Source organism: Pteropus medius, unplaced genomic scaffold (assembly GCF_902729225.1).
Source record: "Pteropus medius unplaced genomic scaffold, Ma_sr-lr_union100, whole genome shotgun sequence".
NCBI classification, from domain to species: domain Eukaryota; kingdom Metazoa; phylum Chordata; class Mammalia; order Chiroptera; family Pteropodidae; genus Pteropus; species Pteropus medius.
The window spans coordinates 1,347,326-1,369,251 of NW_024355695.1; the positions used below are offsets into that span (position 1 = coordinate 1,347,326).

The 21,926-nt window shown below is 34.3% G+C and overlaps 1 pseudogene; it reads left to right on the plus strand.

The window, feature by feature from the left end:
* Positions 1-16,650, plus strand: part of LOC120599882 (60S ribosomal protein L15-like) — a 55,262-nt pseudogene extending 38,612 nt beyond the window's left edge.
* The last annotated feature ends 5,276 nt before the right edge of the window (positions 16,651-21,926 follow it).

Genomic DNA, 21,926 nt, shown 5'->3' on the forward strand with positions numbered 1-21,926 from the left:
TATTAAGATAGAAAGAAAATTAGTTGAAAGCCTTTTTTTTTTTAATTCAACCTACAGATTTTATTCAGATTTCATCCATTTTCCTATATGTCCTCTGTAGTAAAAAATTTTCAGGTCTAAATCCAATCCAAAATCACCCATTGCATTTCAGTTGCCATGTCTCATTAGCCTTCCTTCATCTAGGTCAGTCTTAGTCTTTCTTTATCCTTCTCAAATTTAATATTTTGAGAAGATGAGGCCAGCTATTTTGTAGAATGTCCCTCAATTTGGTTTCATCCAATACTTCATTAGATTCCAGTTATGCATACATAGGTGGCAGGAATATCCCAGAAGTGACACCATGTTCTTCTCATTGGTCATATCAGGTGGCAGGCAACTGTGACTTGTTCCCATATTGGTGATGTCAACTTTGATCACCAAGTCCTGGACATGTCTTCCTAGTTTCTCTACTGTAAAGTTACTATTTACCCCTTTGTAATTAATAACTAACCTGTGGGAGATTTTGTGAACCTACATGAGTATCCTGTTTCTTATAGTACATAGATGGATCTTGCCAGATAGTGATTTTTACACTCTTATCATTCTTTCTGCCTTTATTAGTTCACATTTTACTATAATGGTCTTTACTTCTCTCTTATTTATTTACATCTGTCAATATGGATCTATGGATTCTGATTTTATTCGATAGGCTATAATCCATTACTATTATTACTTATTTTAATGCTTAAGTTGTCCCAGATTTTTGCCAGCAAGAACTCCTTTAAGCAGGCTTCTGTGCTTGTTATTCTTTAAGCACATTCTTACTTCTGGCACAAAATGGTCCAGGCTCACTCTCCCAGCCTCAGACCTAAACTCAGCAATTTTACTAATGACCCCTAGTTCTTTTTCTTGGAAATTGTAGCTAGGTGTGGTCATTGTAACTGAGGTGTCATTGCTCAAGTCATTTTAGTGGACAGACTTGGGAAAATAGTAATTTCACATCATTCTTGCTTTTTACCATTTTATATTTTGTAGCTCCTATCTCTCACCATGAGTAGCCTGGCTCCCAACAAAATCAACATATTTACTCCTTTGCTCAATTCAAGGGAACCAGTCAGAAATGAAGAACACATTATCTGAGATGAAGAGTATATTAGAGAGAATCAACAGACTGGAGGAAGAAGAAGATTGAAACACCTATATAGAGAACGAAGAAGCCAAGGACACCCAACAAGAATGGCAAGAAAAAAGTAACCAAGAATATGATAATAATTTAAGGAGCCTATTGGACAAAATTAAAGGTAACAATATCCATGTCATAGGGGTATCGGAAGAGGGAGAACAAGACGTTGAATACATATTTGAAGAGATAATAATGGAAAGCTTCCCTAACCTAGAGAAGGAAATAGACATACAAGCCCAGGAAACTCAGAGAGTCCCCCCAAAAATGAACACAGAGGCCCACACCAAGATACATCATAATTAAAATGCTAAAAGTTAAATACAAAGAGAGAATCTTAAAAGCAGCAAGAGAAAAACAATAAATTACCTACAAAGGAGCTCCCATAAGACTGGCTACTGATTCTCAAAAGAAACTTTGCAGGACAAAAGGGTTTGACACAAAATATTCAAAGATTTGAAAACCCAAGATCTACAACCAAGAATATTTTATTCAGCAAAGCTATCATTTAGAGTCAAAGGACAGATAAAGAGCTTCCCAGACAAAAGTAAGCTAAAGGAATTCATCAACACTGAGCCAGTATTACAGAAAATGTGGGAGGGTTTTTTAAGAAAAAACATGTATAAAAAACATCAATAAAGAATGGTAATATCTACATATTTATCAACAAGTATCTCAAATGGAAAAAAAAATTAAGTGCTCCAATCAAAAGATAGGGAAGTTGAATAGATAACAATACAATACTCTTACATATGCTGCCTACAAGAGACTCACTTCAGATTAAAAGACACACACAGACTAAAAGGAAGGGATGGAAAATGATATTGACTTGATGGACTTAGAGAGTATTGTGCTGAATGAAATGGGTTGGATAAAGATAAATATCACATGATTTCATGTACATGTGGAAGCTAAAGAACAAAATCAACAACAACAACATCAAAAATGGAAACAAACTCTGAGATATAGAAAATAATTTGAGGGCTACTAGATGGAGAATGTGTTGGGAGGACTGTGAAAAAGGTAAAGGGATTAAGATGTACAAATGGATAGATACAAAATAGTCATGAGATATGAAGTGTAGCATAAGGAAAATAGTCAACAATGTTGTAAAAATATATAAAGGGGAAAAGAGGTACCTGATTTAGTAGGGTGACTATTTCATGAGTTATATAGATCTCTAATCACTATGCTGTATAACTAAAACTAATAAATCATTATATGCCAAGTATGATTGAAAAAAAAACTCATTGAATTGTACAATGCAAATATGAACAATTAATTGTCTATTATACTTCAATAAAGCTTGGAAAAAATAATATCACACACACAAAAAAGGTTAAAATGCATTCCTGCCTCCAATTGCCAGGAAGGAGAGGAACCTATTTTACTTCTATTTTTAAAAGATTTTCTAGAACCAGACCACTTTATTTCAACATTAGGCAAATAATTACAGAAACTAATAAATCTGAAATATACTATTTGATTTGTTAATTGCAAATAAAGATGATTATTACTGTATCAGTGAATTATATGATAGACTTGACTAAAATAACACTCTCACCTAATCCATTAGTCCTTTTCATTCAAACATACTACATTTCATGCAGCTGAGCTAGTTGTGTACATATAAAATTCTTTTATACTGTAATATTTTTTGACCTACCTTTAACTTTAACAGATGAAGAGTACTACGAGCACATGTCAAATACATATACTTTAAAATAGAACATTAGCAGTAAAACAATGCACATTCTATACATCGTAGTATTCAACCTTATCTACAGAAGTTGTTTTTCAATATAATTAAACTTACATGAATCTAAAAAAACAAAAAACAAAAAAAGCCAGAATGAGCAAAAACAAACAGATAATGTTTCTCTTTTGCTCAAACCTCCAATGTCTTCCCATTTCACTAGAGTATAAATCAAAGTCAAGGCCTCCTGTTACTTCCATCTCCTCATCTCTTATTACTGTCTTTATGTTTCACTGCACTACATCTGCATGGGCCACTTAGCATTCTTAAAACATGCTAGACATCTCTGGCCTTGGAGCTTTTGAACTGGCTATTTCTCCTGTCTTAAACTCTTTCCCCAGCTATTGGCATGGCTCTCTCTTTTACTTTCTTTAGCATTTTTTGAAAGTATTTTTTAAACATATTTTTATTGAGGTATAACTTGCATATCATAATATTAACCATGTTAAATTGCACAATTCAGTAATTTTTAATATATTTACAGAGTTGCATGAGTATCATCATTTTATAATTATGAAAATTTTTCATCAGTTCCAAGGATACTCCATACTCATTGAAAAGTCACTTCCTCATTCTTACCATTTTTTAAGCCCCTAGCAATCATTAATTTACTTTCTGTCTCCATGGATTTGGCTATGAAATGACTCATTTCATACAAATAAAATCATATAATATGTGGTCTTTTGTGTCTGGTTTCTTTTATTTAGAAACATGATTTTGAGGTTCATCATGTTATAGCACATATTGGTACTCCTTTTCTTTTATGGGGTGAAAATATTCCATTGTATGGATGCATTATAATTTGTTTATTCATTTATTGATGGACGGGAACATTAACCTTTAAGTATTAAAAGTACATGTTCTACATCAGTGTATCCACAATTATAAATGGTAATATCACAAGATTATACACGGTGTGAACAGAATGCTATGCAGAAAAGGTACGTAAATTATTTACCAGGAAGTACTTTTTTTTTAATAAAGTCTCTTCTAGCTTGTTTTATTAAATATGTTAATGCAGTGTTTTCATCAATCCCTTACTTCTGAGGACTTGTATTTGGGGTGGGATTAGCCATATCCATTAGGACAACCATGCAGTCTGTGCCTAACACAGTGGCCCACTGTAGTTATTCTAACCGTGGATCTAATCTGGAATAAGAGAATACCAGGCATCACCCTCATGAATTTTACCATCAGAGAAATAGCTGTGACATAGTTTTTTTTTGTTTTTTTTTATTTTTTTTTTCTGTTCAAGGCACTATTCAGTGAGACATTCAACATTGTGACAGTCTGTATGCTGCACTCAAGGATGGCTATAATATTCTTAGAGGTCTTTGTGACATCATGACTCTTAAAACTCTGCCTACCTGGGCTGACCAACACAATTCTCAGGGTCTGTGGCCTTTACTGTAGAAGGTTGGGCTTCAGATTGAGAACGGCCTTGGCTTCTTACTGCCTCCTTTCACTTCTAGGGGCAGTCTGTTTGCCTTTAGATCTGAAGAAACCTCACTTGGCCACATTTGCTTAGATTGGCCAAATATAATTTTGTCTTGAGGGTTTTAAAATTAATATAATTTACATACTATAAAGCTTACCATTTAAAAATGTATAGTTTAGTAACTTTTAGTATATTCATGAAGTTGTACAACCATCATCACTTTCTACATTCAGAATATTTTCATCATCCCAAAAAGAAACCACACACACAGAAACAGTCATTCTCCACTCTCCCTCTTCAGACTCTGGCAACCACTAATCGACTTTCTCTTTCCATGGATTTTCTTATTCTGTACATTTCATATAAATGGAAAAAACATTTGGTGTCCTTTTTTAAATTTTGCTTCTTTTATTTATCATGTCTCAAAATTGATTCATGTTGTGGTATGTATCAGAATTTATTCCTTTTTTGGCTGAATAATATTTCATCATATAAGTATACATTTTGTTGTTGACCCATACATTTATTAATGAGTATTTGGTTTGCTTCAACTTTCTGTATATTATGAATAATACCACTATAAACATTAATGTACAAGATTTTGTATGGAAATATCCTTCATCTTTTTATTAAAAATTTAATATTCTCTTCTAATCAAGGCCTGCCCTAACCATCCTATTTAACATTATAGCATTCCCTCCCCTGTCATGACATTTTCTATTCCTACTCCTTGGGCTACTTTTTTCCAGGACACTTGTAGCTTATTGCACATCTTTATCCATTAACATGCAAACTACATGATGGTAGAGAATCTTGTCTATTTTGTTTCAAGTTGTATCCTCAGTGCTAGAAAAAGGCCTTATTCAGAACAGATGGACAATATGTATTTGTTGACGTTTTCTGTGCCATTTGCTCATGGTTATTACTGTTTCTACTGCTCCCTGTATACCCATGGCCTGAAAAAAGTCAATCCCTGTAAGGTATCATCCATCTATGTTGCATACCAAAGGAATTGGAAAGTATGTATAGACATCTTCCACATACTCTATGTCTTAGCTACCAGCTTACTCGTCTTAAGTAAAACTGAGGACCTGGGATTAACACTGCAGGGGAGATGGGAGGAGGGCACATATTCTGAAACTTCTTAAAGAAAACTGTGATAGAACTGTCACAAGTACATGAGCTGTATAATATGGAGGTTAATACATAGACTGTGGAGGCGAAAGGCCTGGATGTGAATTCCTACTCTGCTGCTTTTTATGTATATGACCTTGAGTAAATTAATTTATTTACCCTAGTTTTCTCATGTGTAAAGTGGGTAATAATTGTACCTAGCTAATGGGGTTGTTGTGAAGATATTTGTGGTAAGGAATGTGAGACATTTATGACAATATGTGGCACCTAGTAGTAATTAACTATAATTATCATCATTGTCATCATCATTACTATCACATAAAATTTAAAACAATTCATAATTTTGTTTCATAATGGCATGGAAATTATAAAATTTCTATCAGTGTAAAAACAAATAAAAGTCACACACACTTCGATATCACCCAAATTACAGTGGCATTTCAAGATTATCAATAATAATCACAATTCTACCAATTAACATTTAATGAGAGGCAGCACACTGTGGTAATTATGAGAACAATCTCTGGAGTCACATTGCCTGAGCTCAAATTTTTATTATTCTGTTTATTAGCTGTGTGACCTTGAGCAAGTTACTTAACCTCTCTGTCTCATTTTCTGTGAAGTGAGGGTAATAATAGTACTTAGTTCATTGGATTCTTGTTGAGAATTAAGGAACATTATACATGTAATAAACCTATTTCAGTGCCTGTCACCCAGTAAATGCTCTCTATATTTTAATTATTACTACTGGGCACTATGTGCCATGCACTGTGCATAGAGACCTCCACTATAACCAAATCCAAGTAACTCAAATCACTCACAAACACTTTATTATGTTGTGCCTATAGTAGAAAGGTTTATGTCACAGTGAATTTCTACCTTCCTGACTCAACTGTGTCTCATTAAGTGCCCATAAGTTTTTATCTTCATATCTCAAGTGTCTGAGAGATTGCTTGGAGTATAATGTTTGATAGTGCCTAGGACATGGTAAATAATTGATAAATGCTTATGGATGGAAGGAAAGGAAAGCAGAAAGTAATAGGCCCCAATCAACCTAACCATTGCTGCCCCTCTATCCCAGAGCCTACAATTTCTCCATTTATTTTATATAGAAGCATTCTGATTCATGTGACTCTCCATGTTTTGCTCTCTTGAGCTTCTAGGCTTGGAGGCTAATAAAGATAGCAGAGTGATCTTATAGGCTCCTGCATCATTAGCCATACATGTGCCCTGAATAGTTAAGACCTAATGTGTAAGTTTCCCATCAGTCATTTCACACTTCTAACACTGTCTTTATGGATGGCCTAAGAGGGCATATCTTCAGTTTTCACTAAACTCATAAATAACTACACTGATTTTAATAAACTATTTCACTAGGAAATAGGAGGATCTATTCATAAAAATTTAAGATAAGTTTTAAACTGCTAGGAGAATGCTGAGTTCTCTAATAAAGATGTAATGGAGTAAAACTGGTCATTTTATAATAAGCATAGCCAACATAGTCAGAGTCACTGCAAAACAATGTGATAGGGCAGGCTGAATTTTCAAACGATGGGCTCGAAACTATCAGACAATGGTCTTAAATCTTTTATTTGTATTTATGATTTTACATTAGAAATGGGCTTTCAGTAACAAAATGGTGTAGTATCATTTACACAGAAAATTGAACATTGCAAGCCAGCCAAATAAAATTTTCATCATCTTCTGAAGTTTATCTCTCAAACTTGATTCAGATTCTAATTAACTGATATGCCACATAAGCGTTTAGTTAATACTAAAAGACATCATCCGGAGAATTAAGTTTCTCCTTTCTCATGGGAAAAAAAAAAATGTGGCTGTGACAAAATATTAGTGATCAGTGAATCATTTAAATTCCAGGTCTCTAATTGAACAGAAGAAAAATAATTTCTTAACTTTATCCCTAGAAATTATATCCACTGGTTCCCATGCACTGCCAGGGCATCTGCCCTTGATATAACAAAACAAGCAAAATACAACAAAAACATGTATTTTCCCATGTTTGACTATAATTTCCCTATCTTTCAATGAAATGCAATAAGTGGTCCAATAGTTTCAGGATAGCAAAGAACAGAACTACTGAGTTAAAACTAACAAACTACCATTAGGAGATAATATATATACTCACTAGATACCCTCAGAAATACTGAAGATTTATTTTTCTGGGTTCTATTGACCTTCTGAGTTAAGCATTATTATCTTTAATTTGCATGTCTATCTACCACTCTGCCTGATTAACTCTTTTATCCTACAAGGTCCAACTCGATTGCCACCAATAGTTGAAATACAAAGTAGAAAGCATTAGAGGCTACAAAATGGTACAGGTAAGATACTGTGGAATTCCAAATTCAAGAAAAGGACAAGTAGATTAAGGTAGGTTTCTCCACTGTAAAGTTACATGCCAAAGAGCCTTCCTTTATCTTTCCATCTAAAGGAATATCTCTTGATAGCTCAGAGACAAGGATTGGCCAGTGGCTGGAGGATAAAAAACAAAAATACATATCTCAGTTAAAGCACAGACTCTACTCTAATGGAAGGAGGGGTTTGGCACGGTCAAGCAAATGAAGTTTCCTGATTTGTGCTGCAGCTGCAGATATTCAATTAAATTCATATGAACTCAGCAACTATTAAACAAGCACTTAATAAGTGTTCAGCCACATGTTGGATGTTACTGTGGAGAAAAGTATACAATACCGCTCCTGCCCTTGAGGAACTCATAACCTTGTTGTGTTAATGAGCATATACTAGAGATAAGTAACTTCATCAAGCAATACACAATTGGGTACCCAAATGAGTGGTACAAATTATATATCATAAAGCAATTTATGGGACAGGAAGTCCTGGTAAGTTGGACCAGTCATGAAAGGCTTTGGAGAAGAGATGGAATGTGACCTGGGTCATTAGAATAGAAATTGAATCATGTCCTATTTGAAAATATCATATCTATTAATTTGAAGTAGCAGAGTAGTTAAAAAGAGTTGTGAACTAATATTTCTGATAGTAGTTGTTTTAGAAACTAAGTATAAAGATCTTAGGCAAATTCCTTAGAGTCTTTGGATCTCAGTCTTTCCAGTCATAAAATGAGGGGGTTTGTCTAGATGATTTCTAAGGATGTTGGGAGAAATAGCACATTCAAAGTGTAATTCGATGATTGAGTTTATGTTCTGATGAATTATGTGCTTGAAGAGAACACCTGCCTTTCTTTTAAAATTATTGTAATTTTCATCTTTCACTAATTCAGGCTGACTTTTACTCACATAGCAATCTTTGCAGGAGTCCAAAACACAGTTACTTACAAGGGCTTGTCTGGTTATATAAATGTGTGGCATGGACTGGATAATGGTGAAAACTGTGCCAATCTTTGGAGCTCCTACCCTACCTGAAGAAGGGAAGATGCTTCTTATTCTTAGCTCTAGCTTACTATTGCCAGCATGAACATGAAACCATTGTAGCAAGATCTTCCAGGTTTAAAGTCTGGATTTTTAGGTAAAATCTCTGTATTTTCCCTTTTTTAAGCCATGTGGAAGTCTACATTTTCTTACTTAAGCAATGCGTGTGTGTGTGTGTGTGTGTGTGTGTGTGCGCGCGCGTGCACACACACACGTGCCAAAATAAGCCTGAGGCTTGCCAGTTAGAAAATTCTCTTGTACTACACATTATTATTCAAGATAACATTAACACATAGTTGCATTGAATACTGTGGTGTTGTCAATTCATATAGTTCAAGATGAAAACATTCTTTTTTACATAGATGACATATTTGACTGAGCATCAAGCAGGCAAGAAATTTGAGTCAATCATGGGGTTGAATTTATCATAATCCACAATGAGTACCTGCTCATACTAACTCCCTTTTTCTCATTTTACATTTTTTATTAGTTTCAGGTATACAGTACATTGGTTAGACATTTATATAGTTTATGAAATGATTCCCCCAATTACTCTATCACCCATTTAGCTCTACACATAGCCATTACAATACTATTGACTATATTCCCTATGCTGTACTTTATATCCCAATGACTATTTTGTAACTACTAATTTGTACTTCTTCAATTGTTCACTTTTTACCTCCCAGCTCCACAATCCCCTGCCCTCTAGCAGTCATCAGATTGCCCTCTGTATCTGTGAGTCTGCTTTTGCTTATTTTGTTCATTTTGTTCCTTAGTTTCTGCATATAAGTGAAATCACACGGTATTTATCTTTCTCTGCCTGACATTTCACTCAGCATAATACTTTCTAGGTCCATTCACGTCATTGTAAATGGTAGGATTTCATTTCTTATGACTGAGTAATATTTCATTATATATATGAACCATAACTTCTTTATCCAATCATCTGTTGATGGGCATTTAGGTTGCCTACATATTTGGCTATTGTGAATAGTCCTGCCGTGAACATAAGGGTGTGTAGATCTTTATGAATTAGTGTTCTGGTTTGCTTTGGATAAATACCCAGAAGTAGAATTGCTGAGTCAAAAGGTAGTTACATTTTTATTTCTTGAGGAACCTCCAGACTATTTTCCATAGTGGCTGTACCAATTTGCAGTCTCACCAGCAGTGTATGAGGATTCTTTTTCTCTCTATATCCTCTCCAACATTTATTATTACTTGTCCTGTTGATTATAGCTATTCTAACAGGTGTGAGATGGCATCTCATTGTGGTTTTGATTTCTATTTCCCTAATAGCTGGTGATGTTGAGCACTTTTTAATATATTTGTTGGCTATTTGTATGTCCTCTAGAGAGAAGTATCTGTTCAGGTCCAAACACTTGCTTTTTTCATTTATCAGTGATAGACATTCTGACAGCTGTGAGGCAATATCTCATTGTTTTAATTTTTAAATTTCATTGCTCTGATGATTAGTGACCTTGAGCATCTTCTCATATGTCTATTGAGCATCTCTATGTCCTCTTTGGAGAAATATTTATTCAGGTATTCCACTCATTTTTCAATTGGATGCTTTATGTTTTTCTTGTTGAGTTGTATGAGTTCTTTATAAATTTTGGATATTAACCTCTTATCAGTATATCATAGGTGAATTTCTTTTCCCATTCCATAGGTATTATTTAGCCTATTTTATTGTTGATGGTTTCCTTTGCTATGAAAAAAAAAAAACCTTTTAGTTTGATGTAATTTGTTTAGTTTTCTCTTTTGTTTCCCTCAGAAGAGATATTACTAATAGAAATATTTACTGCCTATGTTTACTGCCTATATTTTCTTCTAGAAGTTTTATAGTTTGGGGTCTTACATGTAAGTCCTTAATCTACCTTATGTTTAATCTTCTATATGGTGTAAGAAGGTGGTCCAGTTTCATTTTTTTTTTGCATACTAACTCCCTTTGGACCAATAACATATGCTTGTAAAATGACTGGCTAAATGAGAACTTGAAAGAGTAAAGCCTTTTTGATTTGAGTAAATTATTCCATACCTTGAGACAGAAATCAGCCCAGCATATATCATCCTAAATTCTCAAATAGAAAAATTTTCATTTTACCTATGCTCCTTTTAGAGATCAATTTTAACCATCTTGCTGTGTTTAGCAACTGTTGCTAACAGACAGTTAATGGGGAGGAACTCTTCTTGCCTAGTCCCTGCTATTCAGTGCTTCTCATCCCATTAATAGCTTCCTAACGAAAACTGATGACAATTTTAGGGAAGGTTGTTTATATGCTTTTTAACCTTCAAAATGTAATCTATGCTGAGAAGCATATAAGTCAACACAGGTGCTTACAACCATCGTTACGATTTCATTAACTGGCTATAATCAACAACTTTCGTGGCCCCAGGAGGGAAAACGGTATACTAAAGCTAAATACAGTACAACATATTTGAAGTGTTACTTTGAACTGCAAGTTATATTTGCTTGATGTGATTGAGAGGCAGGAAGATACAGTTTTCTTCTTTCCTAGAAAAAAAATCTGTTTCTTCAGCTCACAATCTGTTTTGCTTCCTTCTGGGTCTTCTACTGCTAGGAGGTCAAAAAGTAAGATTTCAGCTCTGGGGTTCTGGTTGCACTAACATTATCAAGGACCGTCACTTGGAACATTCTTTAAGAGATTTCCAAGGAGCTTAGCTTCATGCTATCAGAGGCTGGGTTATTTGGAATATAAATCTTTGCAACATTATTGTGTTTTCTCTAAAGCTTGCCCCAAATCGTCTAAAATGTTGGGTTGGCTCTACAGCTCACTGTTTATTAAAATTCATCCCATAAAGCACAATGCACAATTATTATCAGAAAAGGGCAAAATTTTAGATAGACTAAGAAATTATTTTAAAATAATCAAGAGACAAAAACAACAGCCTGAGGAAATGGAGACTTTTAGCTTATTCTCAAAAAGAGATTTATATCTGAGATCTGATCCAGGCTTCACTCCCAAACAATTTGATAAACAGCTTTTCTGCATTAGGACCAGAGGCCATGAAAAAAATATACATTTTTTTCCCAGAACATTAGTGAAATGTAGAGTGAGAAGGCACTATTAAAAGACATCTAGTATTGTACAGAACTTAAAGAACTTGCAACTTCTTCTCCATGCCAAACTTAACACTTTTATAAAAGTTGTCCTCCCTGTGTGAGATACTTTATTCCATCAATTAATTTATATCATTGATCACCTACTTTGTATATAGCAATGTGCTAGTCACTGAGAATTATGGAATAAAGTGGACATGGACCTTCCATAATGGAGATTCCAATCTCATATTGCTTGTGTATCTACTAAATCACCTCTATCAATGTATTTAAAAGTCTTAACTATAGACTTCTGTCTCCCAATAAAAAATTGTTTTGCCACTAAGGCCAATGGCATTTTCACCATTATATATTGTGAATGTCATTAGATTTTCTGTTGTTATTTATCTCTTATTTAGTCCTCATATTGCTTCAAATTTGTGTGAGATATATGCCACTGGATGTTAAGCTGTTCAAAGTGATTGATTAATCAAATTATATACACATATACTCATATATATGAGACTGAATGAATAGCATGAAGAGGTTAACTCTATAATTTCTATAGAATTAATAAATCTCATGTAATTCTATTTTGAAACTTAAATACAAATTTTTTGTATTGAGTAAAGTGATAATTTATATGTACAAGAAGATAGCTTATTCAGAGAAAAGAGTGTTATGATGATGGAAAACGTGTTCAAGGGCTATCTCTGTTTTACTGCATGGCTAGAGGCAAATCATTTCAAATCTCTGAACTCCAATTACTATCTCTGTAAAACTGGAGAATATTGGCCTTCTATTCCTCTTATTGAGAGTTGTGAGATTAAAATTAGCAATTATAAAGTGAGCATTTTTTTAGTTATTTATCATTAAGTACTGATAATGCTTTTTAATAAAGAAATACTATATTTCATTAACATGGTTTACCTTGTATTAAATAACTTCTATTCTTTTTATTTTATTTTATTTTTTTTAGTTTCCAGTATATAGTACATTGGTTAGACATTTATATAGTTTATAAAATGATCCCCCTAATTGCTTTTTCTCTCTTCTGGCTCTCTACAGAGCCAATACATTAATGCTAACTTTTTTTTCAGATGCCCTTACACTAGATCAAAGTTTTGAAAAATTCCAAATACATAAGATAATAAGATATACCTATACATGTTTTTGTAATTAATTCAGAATCTTACAGATTTCATTTCCTTTATACTTTAATAAAAATTCATCTCTATAACAAGCAAAATCAAGCAAGCTGTTCCAGGTAACCACATGTTCTCTTCATAAAGCTACCATATATGACACTTCTAAGTAATAATATTCACAAATACGTAATGTGGTAAATTATTCTGAAATAATTTATTTTGTATGATTAAGAAGGTCCTTAAAAATTGACAAGGGTGTCCTAAAATTCATGTGAAAATGCAAGGGACCAGAATATCCAACATGATCTTGATAAAAAAGAACAAAGTTGGAAGACACACTTCCTGATTTTAAAACATATTACACAGCTGCAGCAATCAAGACAGTGTAGTATTGCATTAAGATAAAGATATAGACCAATAAAATAAAACTGAGAGTCCACAATTAAATCTCTGTTGATTTTCAAAAAGGGTGCCAGTGAGGTAGGAATAGCCCCTTCAACAAATGCTTCGAGGACAAATGGCTATCCACAGGCTGAGGAGTCTGGCTCTAGGCCAAAATCCTGTATGTGCTCTTTCAGACCAGACCATCATCATTTATCAAAGCTTTATCTGGCAGGCCCCATAAGGAAAAATTGTCTTTCCCACACCAGACATGTGTACAGCCAACGCATTACAAGCTCCGAAGGGAGCTGCAATCAAGGACTCAGCCACCTGTCCCCAACACCAGTCTTGCTCCTATGCATTTCTGTATTCCTATCCCATGTGCTTTGAGACATTCTTATGAAGGGAATTATCTCCAGTCTTTAGTACTTTTCTAATCTAAGCTTTTCCTCCTCTCACTCTCCCATCTCTTGACTTCCTACAATGACAGGAGTCTTTTGTTTTGGAGAGCACCTATAATCCTCTCAACCCTTCCCTACCCATCTGTGCTGATACATTTGACTCTCTTTGGAGAAAAAGAAACACTGGGGGAACTAACACCTTCTTTCTGGTTTCTTGTTTATACTATCACAGTAAGTGAATAGAGGCTTAATTGTTACTCTCATTTTGACTTGTGTTCCTAATTCACCACCTTGACACTTGACAATGCCTAATACATGCAAAAAGAATGTAGTTAAAATTCTACCTCACACCATACATAAACATTAACTTAAAATGGATTATAGACTTAAACGTAGGCAATAAAAATATAAAATTGTTTAAATAAAAAATATGTGTAAATCACAAGACCTTGGGATAGAAAACATCTTCTTCAATATGACATCAATAGTACAAGCAACACAAGAAAATAATAGATATATCTGACTTTGACAAAATTTAAAACTTTTGTTTCAAAGGAACCCATGAAAAAAGTGAAAAGAAAACCAACGAAATGAGAGAAGACACTTTCCAATCAAATAGCTTATAAGGGATATGTATCCAGAATATATAAAGAACACTTACAACTCAACAATAAAAAGATAAATAAACCAATTTCAAAGTGTGTAGATATACAGATGTCAGAAAATTGGTGGAGTGAGAGATGTCCCCAGATCTCTTCTCTTGAAACAACAATAAGCTAACCATCTAAAGTTTAACAACAAAAAAACCCAACCTATACACAATCACGTCTGAGCAAGGAATCTGCACATAAAAACTAACACAGATCAGAATCCCAGGAGTTGGTCAGTAGACGAGCAAACAAAGAGGATGCTTCTCCCAGCTAGAGCTCCTAGCAGGAAAAGGGGAAAGGGAAAAGGTGAAGCAGTTTCTCTGAACAGCCCTGCCTGGGAGAGCTGTGAGTTCCATGCAACAGCAGAGCCCAGGGATCAGGGCAGAAAGCAGAGAAGTGGGGAGGGCAGAGAAGTGGGAATGGCAAAGAGTAGGAATGGTAAAGAAACAACAGTTGATTATCATCAGCTGTGGCTGCAAAATGCGAGGATAAGCCGCAACCCCAAACCCAGAGGGCCCTTCTCCCAATACCCTCCAAGACTGAACACTGTGGAGCCCCAGGGGAATCTTAGCAAATGCTACCAAAACTGTCGCTAACACTGACAGGGATTGAGACTGAGAGTAGTGAGCATGACTGAATATCTATAAGCAGAAAAAGGTATTATTAAGACTTTATATAAAGCAGGGATCCAAGAGAATTAGACACCACATACGGGAAACCAAAAGAAAAACACCATCTTAGCAACAGGCTAAAGAGAGACCTTTATATAATAAATCTTCCATCAATGCTCAGGTGGAGAAAGAGTTCATTAACCACAATGAACAACTAAGGTTACAAGGCAGCTGAGAATAAAAGAGAAAAATCTCCAGAAAATAAGCTTAAAGAAATAGAAATATGCAACTTAAATGACAGAGAATTCAGGATGGTAATTCTGAAAAAAACTCAATGAGATCAAAAATAATTCATATCAACAATTTCAGGAATTGAAAAAAACAACTAGATCAGGAGAATGAGTTTTTCAACAAGGAGATTGAAACCCTTAAAAAGAACCAAATAGATCTTCTGAAGATAAAAAACACACTGAAAGAGATGAAAACTGAAATAGCAACCTTGGGAAATGGAGTTGACCAAATGGAGGAAAGGATCAGTGATATCAAAGACAGAAATCTAGAAATAAGTCAGAAGTAAGAAGAGAGAAACCAAAGAATGAAAAATAATGAAAGAGAAATACAAGAACTAGCTGATACCATCAGGAGAAGAAACATAAGAATAATGGGCATTCTCGAAAGGGAGGTAAAGGAGTAGGGATTGGAAAGCATTTTCAGACAAATAATTGATGAGAATTTTCCAAATCAAAGGAATGAACTGGAGCTTTCAATTCAAGAAGTCAAGAGAACACCCAATTATCTCAACCCAAAAGGCCTTCTTCAAGTCATATTGTATTAAAATTATCAAAAATCAATGACAGCCTTTCCGTCAGGCTGTAGCCATCAGGGAAACCAAGAAGGGCACTCACAAGTACATCCAGGAGCTATGGAAGAAGAAACAGTTCGATGTTATGTGCTTTCTTCTCAGGGCATGCTGCTAGTAGTACCGCCAGTTCTCTGCACTCCACAGGTCCCCCACCCCACCTGGCCCAATAAAGTGCGCAGGCTGAGATACACGACCAAGCAAGGGTGTGTCACATATTGGATTCATATGCACCGTGGTGGCCACAAAAGCCCAGTTCCTAGGGGTACAATATACAGCAAGCCTGTCCATCATGATGTCAGTCAGCTAAAGATTGCTCAAAGCCTTCATTCTGTTGGCTAGGAGCAAGCTGGACACCATTGTGGGGCTCTGAGAGTCCTGAATTCTTACTGAGTTGGTGAAGATTCCACAAATACATTATTTGAGGTTATCCTTATTGATCCATTCCATAAAGCTATCAGACAGAATCCTGACACTCAGTGGATCACCATACCAGTCCACAAGTACAGGGAGATGTGAAGGCGCAAGAGCCATAGCCTTGGAAAGAGCCACAAGTTCAACCATACTATTGGTGGTTCTCGCTGTGCAGCTTGGAGAAGACATAATACTCTCCAGCCTACACCATTACTGCTATGTTTATAAAATTCTTTCCTAATAAACAATTTAGGACTGTCATGTCTGCTTAAAAGTGTTCTTTAATTTGTCTGTTAAAACTAGTCTTCAGATTTGTTTCATGAATGCATTGTCAAATTATGAAAGTTAAAATGCAATAACATTTGAAGACTTAAGCGATGGTGTATCTTGTTTGTCAAATACTTTTCTCTTTGCTTTATCTTACTAGGGAGTTTACATGTCAGTGTTTAAAATGCTGTTTGATATAATAAGTATAAAATAAATACTGTGAAAAAGGAAGAAAAAATCAATGACAAAGAAAGAATTCTCAAGATAGCCAGGGAAAAGAAAACGGTAACCTATAAAAGGAAAACTCATTAGATTATCAGACTTCTCAGCACAAACCTTACAAGCCAGAAAGAAGTGGAATCAAATATTCAAACTATTAAATAAAAGTAACTACCAGCAAAGAATAATATATTCACCAAAGCTCTCCTTTAGATATGAAGGAGAAATAAAGAACTTAACAAACATACAAAGATGAAGGGAATTCTTCACTACAAGGCCTGCATTAAAGGAAATACTGAAAGGGGTCAGCTCACTTAAAACAAAATGACAAAAAAAAAAGAACATAATTAGGAGTAAGATGACTATCAGGCAAATAGAAGTAGAGGAGTACAACCATTACTAGGAATAGGACATTATAAGCTTAAACAATAATAAGAGATTTGGTACAGCAAGATAGTAATGAACATTCAGCATATATAGGGACAAAATGAGACAACAATGACTGAAAAGGGCAGGATTCGAGATCTAAATTCCCAAAGGAGAATGGAAATGTCACACACACAGAAAAAAATGGACAACTGTATATACATAGCTATCTTTCACATGTTAGTAATGGTCACCACACACCAAAGATTCAGAAATGAAGTACATAACATAAAACAAGAGGACAAGAGGAAAAATCCACAAAACCTAAACAAAACAAACAAATAAAAACAGACACACAAGGACGAGGAAGAAATGGAAACATCGAGCTACCAGAAAGCAAACCATAAAATGGTTATAGGAAAACCTCATATTTCAATAATCACCCTAAATGTAAATGGACTGAACTCATCAATAAAAAGGTACAGAGTTGCAGATTGGATCAAAAAATAAAACCCAACCATATGCTGCCTCCATGAGACACATCTCAGTTCCAGAGACAAAAATAGACCAAAAGTTCAAGGGTGGAAAATAATATTTCAAGCAAATAGCATTCAGAGAAAAGCGGGAGTAGCAGTACTAATATCGGAAGAGATAAACTTCAAAATAAAAAAGGTAAAGAAAGATACTGAGGGACACAGGGATGGTTCAACATACACAAAGTAATTACTAACAGAACTAAATGGACAAACAGACAAAAATACTATTGTGGTAGGTGAACTAAATATCCCACTGTCAGATATGAACAGATCATCCAAACAGAAAGTCAATAAGGAAATAGCATCCTTAAAGGACATAATAGACCAACTGGACATAATTGACATTTACAGAGCCTTACATCCCAAAAAAGCTGCTTATATAGTTTTCTCTAGTGCACATGGAACATTCTCAAGGATTGACTGAATGCTGGAACACAAAGATAGCCTCAACAAATATAAGAGCATTAAAATCATACCAACCATATTCTCTGATCATAATGCTTAGAAGCTGGAGATCAACTGGAAAATTAAAGGGAGAAAAACCACAAATACATGGAGATTATAGAGCATACTACTAAAGAACAATTAGGTCAGAGCAGAAATAAAAAGAGAGATCAAGAGATACATAGAAAAGAATGATAATGATAGTACAACATATCAAAACTTTTGGGACATGGCAGAAACGGTAATAAGAGGAAAGTTAATATCATTTCAGGTTTATCTCATAAAACAAAATGAGCGCAAATAAACAACCTAATACTTCATCTTAAAAAATAAGAAAAGGAAGAATAAATGAAGCCTAAAGTCAGCAGAAGGAAAAAAAATCATCAAAATTAGAGCAGAAATAAATGAAATTGAAAACAATAAAAAAAATGGAACAAAGATCTGGTTCTTTGAGAAGATTAATAAAATTGACAATACCATGGCTAGACTCACTAAAGAAAGAAGAAAAATAACACTAATAAACAAAATCAGGGATGAAAGAGGAGAAATTATGACAGACACTGCAGAAATACAAAGGATCATACAAGAATACTATGAAAAAATATATAACACCAAATTTAATAACCTAGAAGAAATGGACCAATACTTAGAAAAATACAACCTTCGTAGATTGTATCAAGAAGAACGGGAAAATCTAAATAGACCGATCAGCAGTGTGGAAATGGAAACAGTCATCAAAAAACTACCAAAAAGTAAAAGTCCAGGACCAGATGGCTTGACTAGTGAATTCTAGCAAACATTCAAAGATGATTTAATACCTATTCTCCTCAAATACTTCCAAAAATTGAAGAGGAGGCAATACTTCCTAACTCATTTTATGATGCTAATGTTACCACGATATCAAAATCTGGTAAAGATAACAAAAGAAAAGAAACTACAGACAATATCTATCATGGACAGAAATGCAAAATTTCTAAATAAGATACTAGCGAACCAAATACAGAACATATTAAAAAGATTATACACCGCAATCAGCTGGATTTCATCCCAGGGGCACAGGGATGTTTCAACATACACATATCCATTAATGTGATATACCAAATTAGTAAATTAAAAAATAAGAATCGTATGATCATATCGATACATAAAGAAACAGGTTCTGACAAAATAAAGCATTGATTTACGATAAAAACACTTAACAAAATTGGTATAGAAAGAAAATACCTTGACATAATAAAGGCCATATATGACAAATTCTCAGCCAACATTATGCTTAATGGAGAAAAACTAAAAACCTTTCCTCTACAATCAGAAATAAGACAAGGTTGTCCACTATTGCCTCTGTTATTCAATGTAACATTGGAGATCCCAGCGAGTGCAATCAGGCAAGAGAAAGATGAAAGGCATCCAAATAGGAAATTAAGAAGTCAAACCGTCACTATTTGCAGATGACATGATTCTCTATATAGCATACTCTAAGGACTGCACAACACTACTAGAAACAATAAGCAAATTCAGTAAAGTTTCTGGATACAAAATCAACGTTCAAAAGTCATTAGGGTTCCTATATTCTAATAATGAAGTTTCAGAAAAAGAAGTGAAAAAATAATTCCTTTAACAATTGCAACAAAAAGAAAAATATATTAGGAATAAATTTAGCGAAACATGTGAAGGACTAATATGATGAAAACTATAAGACCCTATTAAAAGAAATCGAAGACAGTACAAAGAAATGGAAAGATATTCTGTGTTCTTGGATTGGAAGAATCAACATAGTTAAAATGACTTTATTACAAAAAGCATTATTCAGATTCAGTGCAATCCCCATCAAAATCCCATTGGTATTTCTTAAAAAAATAGAACAAAAAATCATCAGATTTGTATGGGAGCACAGAAGACCCTCAGTTGCCAAAGCCATTCTGAGAAAAAGAATGAGGCTGGTGACATCACTCTACCTGACTTCAGATTATACTAAAATGTGATAATAATCAAAACAGCATGGTATTGGAAAAAAACCAAACAAACACAGAGACCAGTAGAACAGAATTGCGAGTACAGAATTTAAATAATTTTATATAGGCAAACAATTTTTGATAAAAGTGTTTATATAGGCAAATAATTTTCGATAAAAGTGCCAAAAATATACAATGGAGAAAGGAAAACTTCTTCAATAAATGGTGCTGGGAAAAATGGAAAGCCACCTGCAAAAGAATGAAATTAGACTGTTGTCTATCACCACACACCAAAATTAACTCAAAATGGATTAAGAACACGAATATAAGACCTGAAACAATAAATCGCATAGAAGAAAACAGGAACTAAACTCAAGGACCTTGTACTTAAAGAGGATTTTATGAAGTTGACCTCCAAAACAAGAGAAGTAAAAGCAAAAAAAATGAATGGGACTACATCAAACTAAAAATCTCTGCACAGCAAAAGAAACCATCAACAAGGTAAAGAAACAACCATTTGAATGGGAAAATATATTTTCAAGCAACACTTCCGATAAGGGCCTAATATCCTAAATATACAACTGAATAACTACAAAAAAACAAACGATCCAATCAAAAAATGGGCAGAGGATCTGAACAGACACTTCTTCCAAGAAGACATACAAATAGCCAATAAACATATGAAAAGATGCTGAACATCACTAGCTATTACGGAAAGGCATATCAAAACCACAATGAAGTACCATCTCATATCTGTTAGAATAGGTGTTATCAACAAGACAAGTAAAAACAAATGTTGGAGAGGATGTAGAGATAAAGGAACTCTCATCCACTGCTGGTGAGACTGCAAAGTGGTACAAACACCAAGAAAACAGTATGGAGGTTCCTCAAAAAACTAAGAATTGATCTACCATATGAATCAGCAATCTCTGTACTGGGAATTTTTCCCAAAGACTGAAAAACCCAGCATTATTCACAGTGGCCAGGACATGGAAGCAACCCAAGTGTCCAGCAATAGATAATTGGATAAAGAAGCTGTGGTGCATATATACAATGGAATATTACTCAGCCATAAGAAGAGATGAAATACTGCCATTTGCAACAACATGGATGGACCATATGATAATCATGCTAAATGAAATAAGCCAGACCAAAAAAAGTTGAAAACCACATATCACTCATATGTGGGATATAAACCTAAAAGCAATAAACAAACAGGACAAACAAACAGACACTCATGGACATAGACAATAGATTAGTGGTTACCATTAATAGAGGAGAGGTGGGTAAGGATGGTAGTTAAAGATAAAAGGGGTCAAGTATGTGGTTACAGAAAGAAATCTAACTATGGGCAGGGAACATACAATTATATATATATATATATATATATATATATAGGAGAGAGAGAGAGAGAGAGAGAGAGAGAGAGATGTATATATATATATATTCCTTTCTGCTAAATTGTACACCTGAAACCAGATTTCATTAACCAATGTCACCATAATAAACAAACAAACAAACAAACATACATACAAACAAATGCACATTATAAAAATAAAAAAATAAAAGTGTGTAAATTATATGAATAGACATTTCTCCAGATAGATATGCAAATAGCTAATATACATATGAAAAGATGTTCAGCTTCATTAGCAATCAGGTAATTGCAAATCGAAACCACAATGAGATACTACTTCACATCTACTAGATTAACTAAAAA